We start from the raw sequence: 19998 nt of genomic DNA on the forward strand, positions 1-19998 counted from the left end.
AAATATGTTCCTGAGCATGTGTATTTGTGATGTTTCACCCATAATCCCCATACAGAACAATAGATATACCCATATTCCTATCAGAAGTAGATGAAATATGTTCCTGAGCATGTGTATTTGTGATATTTCACCCATAATCCCCATACAGATCAATAGATATACCCATATTCCTATCAGAAGTAGATGAAGTATGTTCCTGGGCATGTGTATTTGTGATATTTCACCCATAATCCCCATACAGAACAATAGTTATACCCATATTCCTATCAGAAGTAGATGAAGTATGTTCCTGGGCATGTGTATTTGTGATATTTCACCCATAATCCCCATACAGAACAATAATTATACCCATATTCCTATCAGAAGTAGATGAAATATGTTCCTGGGCATGTGTATTTGTGATATTTCACCCATAATCCCCATACAGATCAATAATTATACCCATATTCCTATCAGAAGTAGATGAAATATGTTCCTGAGCATGTGTATTTGTGATGTTTCACCCATAATCCCTATACAGAACAATAGATATACCCATATTCCTATCAGAAGTAGATGAAATATGTTCCTGAGCATGTGTATTTGTGATGTTTCACCCATAATCCCCATACAGAACAATAGATATACCCATATTCCTATCAGAAGTAGATGAAATATGTTCCTGGGCATGTGTATTTGTGATGTTTCACCCATAATCCCTATACAGATCAATGGATATACCCATATTCCTATCAGAAGTAGATGAAATATGTTCCTGGGCATGTGTATTTGTGATATTTCACCCATAATCCCCATACAGATCAATAGATATACCCATATTCCTATCAGAAGTAGATGAAGTATGTTCCTGGGCATGTGTATTTGTGATATTTCACCCATAATCCCCATACAGATCAATAATTATACCCATATTCCTATCAGAAGTAGATGAAATATGTTCCTGGGCATGTGTATTTGTGATATTTCACCCATAATCCCCATACAGATCAATAGATATACCCATATTCCTATCAGAAGTAGATGAAGTATGTTCCTGGGCATGTGTAGTTGTGATATTTCACCCATAATCCCCATACAGATCAATAGATATACCCATATTCCTATCAGAAGTAGATGAAGTATGTTCCTGGGCATGTGTATTTGTGATATTTCACCCATAATCCCCATACAGAACAATAGATATACCCATATTCCCTTCTTGCTATATTACAAGAAGTCATTTCCTGGGCTGCATTTGTAAAATGTGCTGCCATCTAGTGGTGGAGTCTAGTATTGCAGCCCATCATCCCATCATCCCAATATGCAGTTTAGTCCGTCCCTAAATTTCGTGGTGAAAATTTTTACACACAAGTTCACAAGTAACATGTCTGCTATGAATTTTCTGGGAAGTCCATGGATTTGTGGTGGCCAATAGGCCTGTCTGAGCCCGGCCTTTAAAGGGAACCTGTCACCCCGTTTTTTCAGTACGAGATAAAAATACTGTTAAATAGGGCCTGAACTGTGCGTTACTATAGTGTATTTTGTGTTCCCCTATTCCCCACCTATGCTGCCGAAATAACTTACCAAAGTCGCCGTTTTCGCCTGTCAATCAGGCTGGTCAGGTCATATGGGCGTGGCGACATAGCTGTTTCTTCCCCCAGATCTTGCATATCATTCCGTTGGTGGCGTAGTGGTTTGCGTATGCCCATCTTCTGAATACACTGGGCAGGAGAAGAAAAAACGCGCGATCGGCGCTATTTCCCTGGTGATCTGTGGGGGTGGCCATCTTCCTGAGGCCGCGCGTGCGCATATGGAGTCCTCTGCTGCCCGGGGCTTCAGGAAAATGGCCGCCGCGATCTCCATCTGAGCACGCGCGACATCCCGCGGGCATTTTCTTGAAGCCCCGGGCAGCAGAGGACTCCATATGCGCACGCGCGGCCTTAGGAAGATGGCCGCCCCCACAGATCACCAGGGAAATAGCGCCGATCACGCGTTTTTTCTTCTCCTGCCCAGTGGATTCAGAAGATGGGCATACGCAAACCACTACGCCACCAACGGAAAGATATGCAAGATCTGGGGGAAGAAACAGCGATGTCGCCACGCCCATCTGACCAGACCAGCCTGATTGACAGGCGAAAACGGCGACTTTGGTAAGTTATTTCGGCAGCATAGGTGGGGAATCAGGGTACACAAAATACACTATAGTAACGCACAGCTCAGGCCCTATTTAACAGTATTCTTATCTCGTACTGAAAAAACGGGGTGACAGGTTCCCTTTAAAGATGTTGTCCACTACTAGGACGGCTCGTTGTGATAACCCGCGGTCGCAGCGAAAGGCCGGTTTCACATTTGCGGTTGTGTCTGCAGCGTTTCTTCCGCAATTATCCGCATGCATTGTGTATTCCTATATTTAACAGAGACGCATGTGTCTGCGATCGATTGCGTTTTGCCGCGTTTGACGACGCATGCGTCGTTTCGTCGTCTGCGGTTTGGCACGGTAAACGCTACATGTAGTAATTTTAGAGGCGTCAATTTGCCGCCTAGAAACATATGCAGTTAGCGGATGGAATGTGGCAAAAAAACGCATTGTCTATGGGAACGCATGCGACCGCAAGCACTTGCGTTTGTGAACGCATGCGTTGCACCAGAGAAAAACATGTCTAAACATTGATTAGCCACCCCCCACATACAAGGTGATAAAGGGAGGGAGTGGGCATTTCCAGGTCACTACTCAGCAGACAGAGAACCAGAACGCCAAAAGCACCTTGGAAGAAACAAGACTGAACAATGTGAGTATATCCTACGAGGCTGAAGTTGGTTTCTTATTCGTTCAGTTTCTTAGGCTACTTTCACACATCAGGTTTTTTGTTTCAGGCTAAATCCGGCGAATGTTGGAAAAACTGGATCCGGCACAGATTGTGAAAAACTGATGCGACGGATCCGTGTTTTTTTTTACGGATCCAGCTAGCCTATCTAGATTATTGGATTAAAAAAAAATTGGAGCATGCTCAGTTTAAAAAAACGGATCAGGCCGCTGGAACCGCCATTTTCTGCATCCGGCACCTTCCGCCTCCCATAGGCTTCCATTCTAGCAAACAGCCAGAAGCACCGGCGCTTCAGGCTTTTTCTCCAGAGACAAAGAACGTTACAGTAGATGTTTTTTCCAGACGCCAGAATCGAGTGTACGCCGGATCCGGCATCAAACCGGAAGGAACGCTGGGTCATCCGGCACTAATACAAGTCAATGGGGGAAAAACCGGATCCAGTTTTTATTTATTTTTTTCCGGTTTTTCTCCCGAGAACCGGATTTAGCCTGAAACAAAAAACCTGATGTGTGAAGCAGCCTTAAGGTACCGTCACACTTAGCGACGCTGCAGCGATACCGACAACGATCCGGATCGCTGCAGCGTCGCTGTTTGGCCGCTGGAGAGCTGTCACACAGACAGCTCTCTCCAGCGACCAACGATCAGGGGAAAGACTTCGGCATCGTTGAAACTGTCTTCAACGATGCCGAAGTCCCCGGGTAACCAGGGTAAACATCGGGTTACTAAGCGCAGGGCCACGCTTAGTAACCCGATGTTTACCCTGGTTACCATCGTTAAAGTAAAAAAAACAAACGCTACATACTTACCTACCGCTGTCTGTCCCCGGCGCTGTGCTTCTCTGCTCTGGCTGTGAGCACAGCGGCCGGAAAGCAGAGCGGTGACGTCACCGCTCTGCTTTCCGGCTGCCCGGCGCTCACAGCCAGAGCAGAGAAGCACAGCGCCGGGGACAGACAGCGGTAGGTAAGTATGTAGCGTTTGTTTTTTTTACTTTAACGATGGTAACCAGGGTAAATATCGGGTTACTAAGCGCGGCCCCTGCGCTTAGTAACCCGATGTTTACCCTGGTTACCAGCGAAGACATCGCTGAATCGGCGTCACACACGCCGATTCAGCGATGTCAGCGGGACCTCAACGATCAAAAAATGGCCCAGGCCATTCCGACACGACCAGCGATCTCACAGCAGGGGCCTGATCGCTGCTACGTGTCACACATAGCGAGATCGCTACTGAGATCGCTGTTGCGTCACAAAACTTGTGACTCAGCAGCGATCTCGCTAGCGATCTCGCTATGTGTGACGGGGCCTTTATTCGGAGCTGAAGTTGGTTTCTTATTCGTCAGTTTCTTAGTCAGCAATTTTTTCTTTTCTGTTTTTTATAGGTTTAACAACAAAAAATAAGCATCACAATAATTTAGACAATGCAGTGAGGTGCCCTGATGTGAATACGCATAAAAACGGCTACAAAAACAATAAAACTGGCACAAAAATGGGCATCAAAGTGGGCACCAAAGAGCGCCGAAGAAAGGGTTAAATGCCTTTGGGCCACTGATCTCACACTGCAGACATATAGAACAGGGCGCCTCACATCCAAACCAGTTATTTCCAGTTGAGTACTCACTTCACTGACATGTTCGGCTTGAGAAGGCCCAAGACGTTGCTCCTCCTCAGAAGAAGATGACATTCTGATGCATGCAGAAAGAAAGAAATGGCAGAAATTAGGACATGTAGAGACAGAAAATAGAAAATAAAAGCATTGGCTAGGATATACACGAGACTGAAGTTGGTTTCTTATTCGTCAGTTTCTTATTCGGCAAAAAATAAGCATCACAATATAAAAAGACAATGCAGTGAGGTGCCCTGATGTGAATACGCTTAAAATGGCTACAAAAACAATAAAACTGGCACAAAAATGGGCATCAAAGTGGGCACCAAAGAGCGCTGAACAAAGGGTTAAATGCCTAAATCTTACACTGCAGATATATAGAACAGGGAGCCTCACATCCAAACCAGTTATTTCCAGCCTGGCCCAAATGGGTTCTGGGCATCAGAACTGGCATCAAAGTGGTCAAACAGCCCATTTTCTGAGATTTGAACAAGTAACTGATGTTTTTAAGGGGTTAAATGCCTTTGGGCCACTGATCTGACACTTAAAATACACAGTGATGACCTGCATCAACCCAGGTCCCTCCAGCCTGGCCCAAATGGGTTCTGGGCATCAAACCTGGCATCAAAGTGGGCAAACAGTCCATTTTCACACATTTGAATAAGTAACTGATGTTTTGGGGGGGTTAAATGCCTTTGGGCCACTGATCTGACACATAACATACACAGTGATGCCCTGCATCAACCCAGGTCCCTCCAGCTTGGCCCAAATGGGTCCTGGGCGCCAGAAATGGCATCAAAGTGGGCAAACAGCCCATTTTCACACATTTGAATAAGTAACTGATGTTTTTTGGGGGTTAAATGGCTTTGGGCCACTGATACCACAGTGCATACATATAGAACAGGGAGCCCCACATCAAAAACAGTTCCCTACAGACTGGCCCAAGTGGGTTCTGGGCATCAGAACTGGCATCAAAGTGGGCAAACAGCCCATTTTCACACATTTGAATAAGTAACTGATGTTTTTTGGGGGTTAAATGGCTTTGGGCCACTGATACCACAGTGCATACATATAGAACAGGGAGCCCCACATCAAAAACAGTTCCCTACAGACTGGCCCAAATGGGTTCTGGGCATCAGAACTGGCATCAAAGTGGGCAAACAGCCCATTTTCACACATTTGAATACGTAACTGATGTTTTTGGTGGGTTAAATGCCTTTGGGCTACTGATCTGACACTTCAAATGCAGAGATAGTGATGCCCTGCATCAAACCCAGGTCCCTCCAGCCTGGCTTAAATGGGTTCTGCGCACCAGAACTGGCATCAAAATGGGCACACAGGCCATTTTCACCCAATTGAATAAGTAACTGATGTTTTTAAGGAGTTAAATGCCTTTGGGCCACTGATCTGACACATAAAATACACAGATAGTGATGCCCTGAATCAAACCCAGGTCCCTCCAGTTTGGCCCAAATGGGTTCTGGGCACCAGAACTGGCATCAAAGTGGGCAAACAGCCCATTTTCTCAGATTTGAATAAGTATCTGATGTTTTTAATGGGTTAAATGCCTTTGGGCCACAGATCTGACACTTAAAATACACAAACAGTGACACCCTGCATCAATCCCAGGTCCCTCCAGCCTGGCCCAAATGGGTTCTGGGCACCAGAACTGGCATCAAAGTGGGCAAACAGACCATTTTCACAGATTTGAATAAGTAGCTGATGTCTTTAAGGGGTTAAATGCCTTTGGGCCACTGATCTGACATTAAAATACACCGATTTTGATGCCCAGCATCAAACCCAGGTCCCTCCAGCCTGGCCCAAATGGGTTCTGGGCATCAGACCTGGCATCAAAGTGGGCAAACAGTCCATTTTCACACATTTGAATAAGTAACTGATGGTTTTGGGGGGTTAAATGCCTTTGGGCCACTGATCTGTGGAGGGACCTGTTTTTGATGTGGGGCTCCCTGTTCTATATGTATGCACTGTGGTATCAGTGGCCCAAAGGCATTTAACCCCTTAAAAACATCAGTTACTTATTCAAATCTGTGAAAATGGGCTATTTGCCCACTTTGATGCCAATTCTGGAGCCAAGAACCCATTTGGGCCAGGCTGGAGGGACCTGGGTTTGATGCAGGGCATCACTCTCTGTGTATTTTAAGTGTCAGATCAGTGGCCCAAATGCATTTAACCCCTTAAAAACATCAGTTACTTATTCATATGTGTGAAAATGGGCTGTTTGCCCACTTTGATGCCAGTTCTGATGCCCAGAACCTCTTTGGGCCAGTCTGGAGGGACCTGTTTTTGATGTGGGGCTCCCTGTTCTATATGTATGCACTGTGGTATCAGTGACCCAAAGGCATTTAACCCCTTAAAAACATCAGTTACTTATTCAAATCTGAGAAAATGGGCTGCTTGCCCACTTTGATGCCAGTTCTGGTGCTCAGAACCCATTTCGGCCAGGCTGCAGGGAGCTGGTTTTGATGCAGGGCATCACTGTCTGTTTATTTTATGTATCAGTTCAGTGGCCCAAAGGCATTTAACTCCTTAAAAACATCAGTTACTTATTCAAATGGCCAAAATTGACTGTCTGCCCACTTCTGCCAGTTCTGATACCCAAAACCCATTTGGGCCAGGCTGGAAATAACTGGTTTGGATGTGGGGCTCCCTGTTCTATATATCTGCAGTGTAAGATTTAGGCATTTAACCCTTTGTTCAGCGCTCTTTGGTGCCCATTTTGATGCCCATTTTTGTGCCAGTTTTATTGTTTTTGTAGCCATTTTTAAGCGTATTCACATCAGGGCACCTCACTGCATTGTCTTTTATTATTGTGATGCTTATTTTTTGTTGTTAAACCTATAAAAAACAGAAAAGAAAAAATTGCCGAATAAGAAACTGACGAATAAGAATCCAACTTCAGTCTCGTGTATATCCTAGCCAATGCTTTTATTTTCTATTTTCTGTCTCTACATGTCCTAATCTCTGTCATTTCTTTTTCTGCATGCATCAGAATGTCATCTTCTTCTGAGGAGGAGCAACGTCTTGGGCCTTCTCAAGCCGAACATGTCAGTGAAGTGAGTACTCAACTCCTCAGATTGGTAAGTATTCACTGTCACATCTACACATGTGACAATTTTTTATTCCTTTTTTTAGAGCACTTCTTCCACTGCGGCAGAGGGTGAGCAGGAGCAGCGGGGTCACGGTCGGGTGGCAAGGCGGCAGCATGTAAGTATACCTGACTGACTGTTTACTGTATCCTCACTTTAGTATTTTTGAATCTTCCTTTCTTTACTTTTCTCTTTCTTTACATTTTTCTTCTGGACTCCTTTTTTATCTTGATTTTCATTATTCATGCCATTTCTCAGCCTCTGTTTTCTTTCTTTTCCTTATGTTAATGTATCCAACATTAATGTATTAATTTATTTTTTAGGTTCCAGAACGGGATGAGGACCTCATTGACAACGATATCCTCATCTCCCTGGTCCATGAGCGAGTCCCGTTGTGGAAGCACTCGGACAATGTAACGATCCAGCGGCTATGGAATGAGGTGGCCAAAGCGGGATGGCTGGGAAAACGCCCCGACTCGGGTCCAAAATGCATTTTGTAAGTATTGCAACTGTTTCTCTCATCACACACAGTTATGTGAGCACGGCCAAAAGTCCATTGTCTAACTCTTATTTTTTGTTTTTTCAACAGTGCTCAAAGTCAAAACATGATGGCGTTCGATGAAGGACCGCTTCAACAAGGACCTGCGTCAAGAGAGCCGTGTTCCCAGTGGTTCTGGAGCAAGGATCCAGCTTAGTGTCATGCAGGCTTGCAATGCTGCTTACTTGCAAGCTATGCAGCAGAGTCGGTATTTTCAGCAGACAGTGGCAGCATATCCACCTGTGCCTACACTGTCACGCTTGAGCTCAATGCCGACCTCTGCTGCATGCCACTGCACGGCCACCTCCATTCCAAGCACTGCCGGACACCACTACAGCACCACCACCATGCCGAGTGCTGTAGGACAGCCCACCACCACCACTATGACAACTGCTGCTCCTGCTTGGACCTCCTCCACTGACACCACCATGCAGCAGCAGGACCCTGGCATGGCCTTCCGCTCCGCCACCACGATGCAGAAGGACCCTGGCATTCCCTTCCGTTCCGCAACCACGATGCAGCAGGACCCTGGCATGGCCTTCCGCTCCACCACCACGATGCAGCAGGACCCTGGCATTCCTTTCCACTCCACTACCACGATGCAGCAGGACCCTGGCATTCCCTTCCGCTCCGCCACCATGATGCAGCAGGATCCTGGCATTCCCTTCCGCTCCGCCACCACGATGCAGCAGAACCTTGGCATTCCCTTCCGCTCCGCCACCACGATGCAACAGGACCCTGGCATTCCCTTCCACTCTGCCACCACAATGCAGCAGGACCCTGGCATGGCCTTACAAACTCCTACCGCAACCATGCAGCCGCAGCAGCTGGACAAAGACAGTGACAGTTTGGCCACTATGACCAGGCCGCAAGAACTGAGCCCGCCGAGGCTCCCCAGACCGCAGGACCGATCCCAAAAAGGGAAAAAAAAGCGGACTATTTGTATACCTCCCCCCTCACCTCCCAATGTGTCTGTTATGTCAGGTTTGTTTCACCCTTCCAGTGTGTCTCAGCGCTCTCATACGTCAAGCCCCATCCCCGATCTGCCAGACCCCAGTAATTTAATTGCCCCTTCTCCTGCCACCTTTGCGTCATCCACAGTGAGTCAAGCTTCACAGATACATACCCCCCGTTTCCAGCACTCTACCCCAAGCAGGCGCAGTTAGTTTTTTTGGTTTGTTTGTTTTAAAAATAAATAATAATGTTTTTTGCCCCAAAAAAGTTTGGTTAATTGTGCTTTCGCCGCTGGCAACACACACTGTGCGCCAAATAAAACACTGCGCCGCACACTTTATTTTTTGCCCACATCATAGCTCAAGTAGTTAGCAAGTACAACACTGCAGTTTTGTGTTTCTTTAGTATAGAGATATGAGGTGGGCCAAAAAATTTATACTTGTATTTTCTCCATAATCTCTTCGTTCTGCTTAGTCTGTGACTAGTGTTGCAGACTGAAGAGAAAATGGCGGCAATACAATGCAGAACTATACTCAACAGGTCATGTGTCCAAAAACTAATTAGTTAGGACACCTGACCTGGTGAGTAGAGAACTGCCTTGTATAACCTCCATTTTCTCTTCTGTGTACGTAATCTATTTCACACAAAGTGAAAGGACGAAGGCAGTCATACAACGCATATCTATGCTCACCTGGACATGCGTCAGAAATAGTGAATTCATGAGGCTGTTATATGTGCATCATGAATTCATTATTTCTGACACCTGACTTGATGAGTATAGATCTGTTTTGTATTAAACAGCCTTCGTCTCTTCAGTCTGCGTCCAATAGATACAGCAGAACAGAATCAGGACGCAATGACACTAACAACCTAAGGCTGCCATCACACTAGCAGTATTTGGTCAGTATTTTACATCAGTATTTGTAAGCCAAAACCAGGAGTGGAACAATTAGAGGAAAAGTATAATAGAAAAATGTGCACCACTTCTGCATTTATCACCCAATCCTGGTTTTGGCTTACAAATACTCATGTAAAATACTGACCAAATACTGCAAGTGTGACGGCAGCCTTGGTTTGTAGAGGAAATACATAGAAGACACGGTCAAGATACCAAAAAATTAAAGTTTATTAACATTTAAACAAATAACTGGTACAGCCCAAATCCCAACAGGACATTTACACAATATTGTCCTGCCATGACACACGTCCATTATCAGAATAGGCAGCAAATTGGTCCCGCATGTGGCCAACTTCAGCAGTTGACCGCAGCGGGTGATGCTGGTAATCTGGCAATGGGTTTCCAACTGGTTCATCCAGTTCAATGTTGGGTCGCTCCTTAGCCATTATGTAATTGTGGAGAACCACACAGGCTTTGACCACCTCATCAACTGTCTCCATTTTTAGATTAATGGCTGTTGCAAGAATGCGCCATTTTGAGACTAGAATCCCAAAGGTACACTCTACTGTTCTTCGGGCCCTGGTCAGTCTGCAATTAAAGATCCTTTTAGTGTGGTTCAAGTCCTGACTGGAATATGGCTTCAGTAGGTTTTCACACATCTGAAAGGCCTCATCCCCAACCATAAAAAATGGCATCGGTTGACCTGGAGTGTTGGGAGAGGTCGTGGCCGTGGAAAATTAAAATTTTTGCCATACACACGGCACCCCATATCCAAGTTCTTGAAAGTCTGGGAGCAACGGCCAAAAGCTCCAATGTCCACGGCGATGAAGTGACAGTCCGCATCTGCTATTGCCATGAGCACAACAGAAAAATATTTTTTATAATTGAAGTACTCCGATCCTGTTCTGGCGGGTTTGATAATGCGGATGTGCTTTCCATCCACCACTCCCAAACAGTTGGGGAAATCACACACACTCCAGAATTCTTCAGCAATTTCAATCCACATGTCCGCGGTAGGTAGGGGTATAAACTCATCCCAGAGAACATTCCACAAAGCCCGGCATGTGTCCGCAACTATTCCAGACAGGGTGGAAATTCCAAGCCGGTATTGGAAGTGGAGGGATGATAAACTCTCCGGTTGCCAGAAATCTGTAATAAAATAAATTTTAAAAAAATTAACAATCAATTCTATTTATGGTGCTGTTCTGCTAAAGACATTAAGGAAAATACAAAGAATACATGTCAGAACAACCAAAATTAGGACTGGCATTTGTTTAGAGTTGTTACGTACCTTAATGTAACCAGCAGACGTTCCTCTGGTGGAATCGCTCTACGGAGCTGGGTGTCCTGTCTCCGGATGGCTCCTTGGACACGACCAAGCAAATCCCGGAAAGAGTCTTGCGACATCCTTATATATTCCAGGAATTTGTCCGGGTTGGCATTAAGCTCGCCATATAGCGTGTGATAGGCTCCACGGCTCTCACGTAGTTCGATAATGGGTTGTCGCCAAAAACGCCTACGCCATGTCCTTCTCCATCTTTCACGATTTCTGTGTTGCTCCCAAGTAAACGCACAGGCAAGAAACAGTTTGACGCTAAAATCCAGGTTGAAATAAAAGCTCTCCATGCGAAGATCCATCATGACACAGAATACAGTAGCACACTCTTAAGATTTCAGCAGTCCTAGGGTCTATATATAGATATCCCATAATACACGCCCTCTGTAGTCCCATTGGCGGTGTCTGGTTATCTAGATTTTTCTCCTGTAAAATTTTCCACCATATGCACAAAATACGCAAACGCATGATGAAACACATGATAAAGCGGGAAAACGCAGCGTTTTATTAACCGCATGCGTTCCCGCATGCGTCTAGAAAACGCTGCGTTTGTATGTGTTTCTATGCGTTTTTTCCTGCACGTGCGGATGTGGATTAAACGCTGCGGATTCGAATGCAAATGTGAAACTAGCCTAAGATAATAAGCCTATACTCCCCTCCCCAGCGCCATTCCAGTACTCGCGTTCCCAGGGCTCTCATGTGGTTGTATGACATGAGCCCGGTGGCCAATCTGTGCCTGCGTCACTGTCTCCTTCTGTCAAAGTGAACACAAAGAAAAGATCAGAGATCGGCTGTAGCTTGGACCACCTCTTCATGTTCAACTCGACAAAAGACGGATACAGTGATACCAGCGCAGATTGGACACCGGGCTCACCTGTTAGGCTACTTTCACACTTGCGTCGTTTGCTGTCCGTCGCAATGCGTCGCTTTGAGAAAAAAACGCATCCTGCAAATGTGCCCGCAGGATGCTTTTTTTCCCATAGACTTGTATTGCTGACGGATCGCGACGTATGGCCATACGTCGCATCCGTTGTGCGCTGGATGCGCTGTGTTTTGGCCACAGTGCCATGGGCTTTAAACTTCTTGATGACACTGCGCACGGTAGACACAGGAACATTCAGGTCTTTGGAGATGGACTTGTAGCCTTGAGATTGCTCATGCTTCCTCACAATTTGGTTTCTCAAGTCCTCAGACAGTTCTTTGGTCTTTCTTTTCTCCATGCTCAATGTGGTACACACAAGGACACAGGACAGAGGTTGAGTCAACTTTAATCCATGTCAACTGGCTGCAAGTGCAATTTAGTTTTTGCCAACACCTGTTAGGTGCCACAGGTAAGTTACAGGTGCTGTTAATTACACAAATTAGAGAAGCATCACATGATTTTTTGAACAGTGCCAATACTTTTGTCCACCCCCTTTTTTATGTTTGGTGTGGAATTATATCCAATTTGGCATTAGGACAATTCACGCTGGGAGGGTGAGTATAAGGATGGAGGGTGAGCCATGCGATATTCACCTGTCCCCATTCCACCACGGCGCACCGCTGTGTCTTCCGCGTCGTCTGGCTGTGATGTTCAGGTCAGAGGGCGCGATGACGTGTTTAGTGTGCGCGGTGGATCGGGGACAGGTGAATATCGCAAGTGCCGGAACCCCCCTGCTCAGGACAAAGGTGAGTATGTCATTTTTTTTAATAGCAGCAGCAACCTTTGTGCAGCATTATATGGGGCATATTTTTGTATGGAGCATCTTATGGGGCCCATCATGAACTTTATGGAGCATTATATGGGGCTCCTGATTCAATATGGTTATTCAAAAACACTTGACCTACTGATGTCTCAATTAATGTTACTTTTATTGGTATTATTTTTATTTTTGATTGATTATTACCAGTAGCTGCTGCATTTCTCCTCTAGGCTTATACTCATTAAGTTTTCTTATACTCATTAAGTCATTAAGTTTTCCCAGTTTTTTTCTGGCAAAATTAGGTGCCTCTGCTTATACTCGGGTCGGCTTATACTCGAGTATATTATTATTATTATTTATTTATATAGCACCATTGATTCCATGGTGCTTTACATGAGAAGGGGTTACATACAAGTTACAGATATCACTTACTGTAAACAAACAAACAATGACAGACTCATACAGAGGTGCGAGGACCCTGCCCTTGCGGGCTTACATTCTACAGGATTATGGGGAAGGAGACAGTAGGTTGAGGGTTGCAGGAGCTCTGGTGTTGGTGAGGCGGTAGCTTCGGTAGTGATGAGGTGGCAGCGGGGTCAGTGCAGGCTGTAGGCTTTCCTGAAAAGATAGGTTTTCAGGTTCCGTCTGAAGGATCCGAATGTGGTTGATAGTCGGACGTGTTGGGGCAAAGAATTCCAGAGGATGGGGGATATTCGGGAGAAGTCTTGGAGGCGGTTGGATGAGGAGCGAATAAGTGTGGAGGAGAGAAGGAGGTCTTGGGAGGACCGGAGATCACATGAGGGAAGATATCGGGAGATTAGTTCAGAGATATATGGAGGAGACAGGTTGTGGATGGCTTTGTAGGTCAGTATTAGTAATTTGAACTGGATACGCTGAGGGAATGGGAGCCAGTGAAGAGATTTGCAGAGGGGGGAAGCAGAGGAGTAGCGAGGAGAGAGATAAATTAGTCGGGCAGCAGAGTTAAGAATGGACTGGAGAGGTGCAAGGGTGTTAGCAGGGAGGCCTCAGAAAAGGATGTTGCAGTAGTCAAGGCGCGAGATCATGAGGGCGTGCACAATCATTTTAGTAGATTGACCGTTGAGGAAAGGACGGATTCTGGAGATATTTTTGAGCTGGAGGCGACAGGAGGTGGAAAGAGCTTGGATGTGCGGTTTGAAGGACAGGGCAGAGTCGAAGGTTACCCCGAGGCAGCGGACTTTCGGTATGGGGGAAAGCATGATGTCATTGATTGCGATAGATAGGTCAGGTAAGGAAGATCTATGGGATGGAGGAAAGATGATGAGTTCAGATTTGTCCACATTGAGTTTGAGGAAGCGAGAGGAGAAGAAGGAGGATATGGCTGATAGGCACTCTGGGATTCTGGACAGCAGATCGGTGACGTATGGGCCAGAGAGGTAGATCTGAGTGTCATCAGCATAAAGGTGGTACTGGAATCCATGGTACTTTATGAGTTGCCCCAAGCCAAGTGTATAGATGGAGAAGAGTAGGGGTCCTAGAACAGAGCCTTGGGGGACTCCAAGAGAGAGAGGGTGGGATGAGGTAGTGTGGGAGTGGGAGACGCTGAATGTGCGGTTGGATAGGTGTGTACGGTAGTTCCTTCACAACTCCCCCCCATCTTTTCTTTCCCTTGTATGTCTATGTCCACTGTCTTTAGTCTGTTCCCTGCTTTCTGTCAATATTGTTGGTCAAGGTGGGTTAACCCCTTTACCCCCAAGGGTGGTTTGCACGTTAATGACCAGGCCAATTTTGGGGGCGTGGCCTGGCTTCGGATGGCACAGGTCGCATAGCGCGGGAGCTCCACACCCACGACACGTTAAGCGGCTCTTAGCGACGCACGAACGGCGCCTTCCTCCCCCAAACTCCCTGCACGGCACCCTTACCGGCCGGTGAGTACATGGGGAAATCCAAGTCCGGCTCCGGAGACCCGTCCAGGCGCATAGTGGATTTCTTTGCCGCCTCCTCGCAGCAGCCCCAGAAATCCAAGATGGCGCCGCTGTCTCCCAGAACTTCCCGGGCTGCGCGCAGAGGCTCTCAGTCCTCTGCCTCAAGCTCTGCAGCAGCGGATATTCCTGACGCCCCAGTCACAGCGTCGCTTCTCAGGGACATGCTGGGGGATCTTCGTGCCTCCCTGCAGGAGGATATGCGCTCCATGATGTCAGAGCTCAGGGGAGAGGTGGAGGAACTAGGGGCCCGCACTGACCACCTAGAAAATAAAATGGCTGAACTGGTGGCCTCTCATAATGACCTGTGGGACGCTCATGACAACTTGCAATTGCTTGCACCAAAGACACATGCCAAAACGCTAGATTTAGAAGACAGATCTAGAAGGAATAATGTCAAACTTAGGGGCATTGCTGAATCGGTTGAATCTGATGATCTTAAAGCCTTCCTTCAAGATTTTATCTTTACTGTCCTCCCACTTTATACTAAAGAAGGCATCATAATTGACCGCATTCACCGGATCCCTAAGCCCTCAGGACTAGACCCCTCGGTTCCTAGAGATGTTTTGGCCCGCATCCATTTCTTTGTTATGAAGGACGAATTTCTGCAGGTCCTGAGAGCTAAACCATCTTTGCCTGAACGCTTTGCGGCCATTACTGTCTTTCCTGATTTATCTCCAGGAACCCTAGCCCTACGTAGGGCGTTCCTTCCCTATACCACAATTCTAAGGGAAAAAGGCATATTATACCGCTGGGGATTTCCCACTAAGCTCTGCATTCGTAAGAATGGATCCGTCACCACGTGTCCAACCCCGTCGCAAGCAGCTAAAACTTTGTCGCAATGGGGCTTTGATCTTCCTGGACCCCCCCCTGCTGTTCCTCCCTCCAAGTCTGAAAGCTCTAAGGCTACGTTCACATTAGCGTTGCGCCGCCCTGCGTCGGCGACGCAACGCGCGACGCACGGAAAAACGCGCGCAAACGCGCGCAAAAACGCGCGCGTTTTGCGACGCGTGCGTCGTTTTTGACGAAAATCGGACGCACAGAAAATGCAACTTGTTGCATTTTCTTGCGTCCGACGCTAGCGTCGGAAACGACGCACGTGGCGAAAAACGCCACCCAAAAAACGCACGCGTCCCCTATGTTAAACACAGGGGCGCGTCGCCGCTGCGTCGCCGCTGCGTCGCCGACGCAACAGCGGCGCAACGCTAATGTGAACGTAGCCTAACTCCCGAAGACGCCGGATTACCCCCGACTGGAAGGTCGCCTGAAGTGCTAACCGTCTCCATTTCCTGGTTGGAAAAAAAGAGAAATCTCTTTTTTTTTCCTCTTCCCGCACAATTATAGTACTTTTTTATTTTATTCTAATTTTTAATTTTTTCCTTTTTTTTTTTTCTCTTGCTGATTTTTTGCTGAGGTTGATCACTGGCTGATCCTTCCTCAGCTTATTGCCCCTCAGGTGAACTGTTTTGCTAATTCACCTTGGACACAGGAACTCCCTGGATGGTCCTTTGTTGTAATGTCTGGTTACTGTTTGTTTGGTTTCCCCTTTTCCCTTCTTCCCTTCCCCCCCCCCCCCCCCTACATATCTCAGACCGCTACCACACAGTAGCCCATGGTATTACGGTGTTATTTTACTGAGCATAAGTCTACATGCCTACGTTCAAAACTTTATAACTGTTTATCATGAGTGTGTCATTATATTCTATTAATGTCAATGGTCTTAACTCTCCCAGCAAGAGATCACTTGTCTGGCGCCAACTTGCTAAATCTAAGCATGACATTATATGTTTACAGGAAACCCATCTCCTAGAGCGAGACAATGTAAGAATGTACTCAAACCTATACCCTCACCAATTCTTCGCAAACGGGAAAACCAAAAAAGCTGGGGTGGCTATTTTCCTTAGTAAAACTAATTCTTTCCAGTTACACAGATCTGTGGTTGACCCTGCAGGCAGATATATTATACTTTCTTGTTCAATTAATAATAACCCCTACACCATCGCCTCGGTATATGGTCCAAACACTGGTCAAACTAAATTTATGAATAGTTTTTTTACAGTACTAGGCAATTTTCAGCAAAGTTATAAGCTAATTGCCGGAGATTTTAACATCCCGGTTTCCAAAAATCTAGACTGTTCGTCATCCTCTGTATCTAGGGGCGAGGCGGCCCACTTGATTAACTCCTATAATCTCCATGATATTTGGAGATATCTCCACTGTAATGAGAGAGATTATACGTTTTGGTCGCCCCGCCATGCTTCCTACAGCAGGATAGACTATATCTTAGTGGATGACGTAGCCCTCCCTTACTGTACCGCTGCGTCCATAGGTAACATCACCTGGTCTGACCATGCTCCAACTTCAGTTACTCTTAAAGACCCTCTTGCAATTAGACCTCCCTCACACTGGCGCCTTAATACCCACCTCCTTTCTGAGCAGGCGAACTCCTCACAAATTGAACGCTCTCTGCAAGAGTTTTTTGCTTTTAATGACTCCGCGGATGTACGCGAGGACTCTTTATGGTTTGCTCATAAAGCAGTAGCACGTGGTCTTTTCATCAAAATGGCTGCGTCAGCTAAACGTAAATATAATTCAAGTCTTCAGTCTGCTTTGGCTGAAGTTGCCCAATTGGAGTCCCGCCACAAGGCCCATCCCTCTGCTCATCTCCTTTCTAACTTCTCGGCTGCACGTCTTCACCTCCGCCAGCTTCTCCTCCACAGAACAGAAAATTCACTAAGAAAATCCAAAGCTAAATTCTACTCCATGGTTGGCAGAGCTGGCACTTTACTCGCTAAGCGTGTTAAAAAAAAAGAAGCCCAATCTAAAATTGCCTATCTTCTTAAATCAGATGGTACCCGTATTTATAACCCCATCCACATTGCGGAGGAATTTGCTTCCTACTATGCCTCCCTATGTAATCTTAATTCTGACCCGAACACTGACCAACCTTCCCAGGCTTCAATAGCTGCCTTTTTAAATAAAGCGAATCTCCCCTCGCTTAACCCAGAACAGTTATCTCTCCTTAATGCCCCTATTGAGGCATTTGAAATCTTACAAATAGTCAAGGAAGCCAAGAAACGCTCAGCTCCAGGTCCAGACGGTTTTTCCTTCTCATATTATTCTCAGTTCCTCCCTATTTTATCCCCTTTTCTTTTACGCTTATTCAACTATTGGCGCTCAGCCGGCTCCATTGTGAAGGAGGGATTGGAGGCATGCATATCAACTCTTCCTAAACCCGGGAAACCCATGACTTCTCCTGGTAATTTCCGCCCTATCGCCTTGCTAAACTGTGATGTCAAAATCTATGCCAAGGTCTGGGCTAATAGGTTGATGTCGGTCCTCCCTTCCTTAATTCACCCGGATCAGGTGGGCTTCGTTCCAGGCAGGCAGACTAGAGATGGTACAAGACGCTTAATTGACCTGCTGGATGTGGTAGAGAGGGGGAAACTTCCATCTGTGTTCCTATCTCTTGACGCGGAAAAAGGCATTCGACAGAGTGCACTGGGGTTATATTGCTGCCACTTTGAGTGAGTTTGGCCTTTCAGGCCCAATTTTCTCAGCCATTATGGCTCTGTACTCCAATCCATGTGCCTCTGTCTGTTCTGCTGGCTTCAAATCCCGTGTCTTTTCTATTTCGAATGGAACCCGACAGGGCTGCCCCCTCTCCCCCATCATCTTTGCTCTGATCATGGAGCCCCTGGCAGCTGCGGTTAGACAATGTTCAGATATTGTGTGATGGTGGGGAGTCACGAACATAAAATTGGCCTCTATGCGGACGATGTAGTTTTGACCTGTTCTACTCCTCTTAGTTCGCTAGCTGCGGTCTCCTCCATCCTCTCTCAATTTGCCGAGGCCTCCTACTATAAACTTAATCTATCCAAGTCTACAATTTTTCCCTTGTTTATCTCAACTTCCCTCCAACTTCAAATTCAAGCTAAATACCCTTTTATTTGGTCCCCCGCGGGCTTTACATACCTGGGCATACAGATCACTCATATTAAAAATATAGTTCGTGTTAACTGCGACTCAACTCTTCTCGAAATTAAAAAAGAAATAGGTCTTTTTACGAGTTCTCATCTATCATGGATGGCTAGAATACAAGGATCTAAAATGTTAATCCTCCCTAAACTTATTTATCTTTTCAGATGCCTCCCTCTCTCCATTCCCTCTAAAGATCTCTCAGCTTTTCAATCAGTTATTGATCGTTTTGTTTGGGATAACAAACCTCATAGAATAAAACGGTCGTTAATGACACTACCATACTCCAAAGGAGGCTTGGGAGTCCCCAAAATTCAATTGTACCACAAAACGGCTCTTATAAAGCCCCTAAAAATCTGGTGGGAGGGGAACTCTTCTCTCCATTGGTTTAATATTGAATCGCAATTCGCCCCTCGATCCTCGCTCAGACTATTTCTAGAATTATGCCTACTCCGCTCGATCAAGCCAAGCTCATCTCTCAAAACAATCTCCTCCGCCGCTAAAATTTGGACAAAATTCTGCCCTTCCCATTTTCCATTCATATTTGATTATATTTCTATTCGGGCACTGGAAAAAGCAGTGGAGGGTCTGTCTCTCTCCGCCTGGGGGGATTGCGGGATACACCGGGTAAGTGACCTCTATGATGACTCTGGTCTGAAGTCATTTGCGGACCTTTCCGCCCGATATAATCTGCCTCCTAAGGCCCTCTTTCAATATTTTCAAGTTCGTAGCTTTTTGAAGCATCGAAATGTATTTGGTGTGCCCGCGTCTCCCCCGGGGGAGGAGACTCCTGTACAGAGATTTTTTAGGCCTAACACTGTAATCCCACATGGCATTTCAATAGTCTACAAAGCTCTCCTCTCTCATGACTTCCCGGAAAGACCCCCTTTATGGCCACGTGGGAGGCTGCTCTTTTGTTTGAAGCCCCCCCGGATGACTGTACTTTGGCTATGCAACATCCATCTAAATTCTCCTCGTGTCTTGGTCATCTTGAACAATCCAAAAAAACTCAACTCCTGTGGTATTTCACACCTGTCAAATTAGCCAAAATATATCCTCAATCTTCCCCTATGTGTTGGAAAAAGTGTAATCGCCCAGGTTCGCTTGCTCATGTGTGGTGGAGTTGTCCTCAGGTGCA

The sequence above is a fragment of the Ranitomeya imitator genome, chromosome 4, assembly GCF_032444005.1.
Source record: "Ranitomeya imitator isolate aRanImi1 chromosome 4, aRanImi1.pri, whole genome shotgun sequence".
In the NCBI taxonomy this organism is placed as follows: Eukaryota; Metazoa; Chordata; class Amphibia; order Anura; family Dendrobatidae; genus Ranitomeya; species Ranitomeya imitator.